Consider the following 2,473-nt stretch of genomic DNA (forward strand, 5'->3'; position numbering starts at 1 on the left):
GAGGGGGGAGAGAGTCAGCAGATTCAGGGGAGGGGGGAGAGAGTCAGCACCTTCAGGGGAGTGGGGGAGAGAGTCAACACCTTCAGGGGAGTGGGGGAGAGAATCAGCACCTTCAGGGGAGTGGGGGAGAGAGAGTCAGCACCTTCAGGGGAGGGGGGAGAGAGTCAGCACCTTCAGGGGAGGGGGGAGAGGAGAGTCAGCACCTTCAGGGGAGGGGGGGAGAGGAGAGTCAGCACCTTCAGGGGAGGGGAAGAGAGTCCGCACCTTCAGGGGAGGGGGGAGAGAGTCAGCACCTTCAGGGGAGGGGGGGGAGAGTCAGCACCTTCAGGGGAGGGGGGAGAGAGTAAGCACCTTCAGGGGAGGGGGGAGAGAGTCAGCACCTTCAGGGGAGGGGGGAGAGTGTCAGCACCTTCAGGGGAGGGGGGAAGAGAGTCAGCACCTTCAGGGGAGGGGGGAGAGAGTCAGCACCTTCAGGGGAGGGGGGAGAGAGTCAGCACCCAAATAGAGGTAAACGAATACGATTTGGTTGGGATTACGGAAACGTGGCTCAAGGATGGCCAAGACTGGGAACTCAACATCCAGGGGTATTCGATATTCAGGAAAGATAGGCAAAAAGGAAATGGAGGTGGGGTAGCATTACTGGTTAAAGAAGGGATTAACACAATTGTAATGAAGGATATTAGCTCTGATGATGTGGAATCTGTATGGGTAGAATTGAGAAATACTAAGGGGCAGAAAACGTTAGTGGGAGTGGTATATAGACCACCAAACAGTAAGGCGGAGGTTGGGGATGGCATTAAAAGGGAAATTAAAGAAGCGTGCAATAAGGGCACAGCAGTCATCATGGGTGACTTTAATCTGCATATAGATTGGGCCAACCAAATTAGTAACAATACTGTGGAGGGGGAATTCCTGGAGTGTTTACGGGATGGTTTCCTGGACCAATATGTCGAGGAACCAACCAGAGATCAGGCCATCTTAGACTGGGTATTATGTAACGAGAAAGGATTAATTAGCAATCTTGTTGTACGAGGCCCCTTGGGTCGGAGCGATCATAATATGATCGAATTCTTCATTAAGATGGAGAATGAAGTAGTTGACTCAGAGACTAGGGTCCTCAATTTAAATAAAGGAAACTACGATGGTCTGAGGAGCGAGTTGGGTAGGATTGATTGGGGAATGGCACTCAAAGGGTTGACGGTGGATAGGCAATGGCAAACATTCAAAGACCGAATGGATGAGCTAACAGAATTTGTTCATCCCAGTTTGGCCTAAAAATAAAACAAAAAAGGTGACTCAACTGTGGTTAACAAGGGAAATTAGGGATAGCATAAGATCCAAGGAGAGGACATATAAATTGGCCAGAAAAAGCAATAATCCTGAAGATTGGGAGCAGTTTAGGATTCAATAAAGGAGGACAAAGGGATTAATTAAGAAAGGGAAAATAGAATACGAGAGTAAGCTTGCAGGGAACATAAAAACTGACTGTAAAAGCTTTTATAGATATGTGAAGAGAAAAAGATTGGTGAAGTCAAGCATAGGTCCCTTGCAGTCAGAATCAGGGGAATTTATAATGGGAAACAAAGAAATGGCAGACCAACTTAAATACATATTTTGGTTCTGTTTTCACAAAGGAGGACACAAATAACCTCCCAGAGATGCCGGGGAACATAGGGTCTGATGAAAGGGGAGGAACTGAAAGAAATGAAATAGTAGATGCATTGCTGGTCATCTTTCAGAACTCGATAGACTCTGGAACAGTACCCATGGATTGGAAGGTAGCTAATGTTACCCCACTATTCAAAAAAGGTGGTAGAGAAAAAGCGGGGAATTATAGACTGGTAAGCCTGACATCGGTAGTGGGGAAAATGCTAGAGTCCATTATAAAAGATGTAATAGCAGAGCACTTGGAAAGCAGTGACAGGATCGGACAAAGTCAACATGGATTTACAAAAGGTAAATCATGCTTGACTAATCTACTGGAATTTTTTGAGGATGTAACTAGTAAAATAGATAAGGGAGAACCAGTGGATGTGGTGTATTTGGACTTTCAGAAGGCTTTCGATAAGGTCCCACATAAGAGATTAGCGTGCAAAATTAAGGCACATGGGATTGGGGGCAAGGTATTGACTTGGATAGAGAACTGGTTGGCGGACAGAAAGCAAAGAGTTGGAATAAACGGGTCGTTTTCCGAGTGGCAGGCAGTGACTAGTGGGGTACCGTAAGGATCGGTCCTAGGACCCCAGCTGTTCACAATATATATTAATGATCTGGACGAGGGAATTGGATGTAATATCTCCAAATTTGCAGACGACACAAAGCTGGGTGGGAGGGTATGCTGTGAGGAGGATGTCGTGAAACTCCAGCACGATTTGGACAGGTTGGGTGATTGGGCAGAAACATGGCAAATGCACTATAATGTGGATAAATGTGAGGTTATCCACTTTGGTGGCAAAAACAGGAAGGCAGATTA

This window comes from Somniosus microcephalus, chromosome 17, assembly GCF_052327205.1.
Source record: "Somniosus microcephalus isolate GS21.2 chromosome 17, FLI_Smic_1.0, whole genome shotgun sequence".
In the NCBI taxonomy this organism is placed as follows: Eukaryota; Metazoa; Chordata; class Chondrichthyes; order Squaliformes; family Somniosidae; genus Somniosus; species Somniosus microcephalus.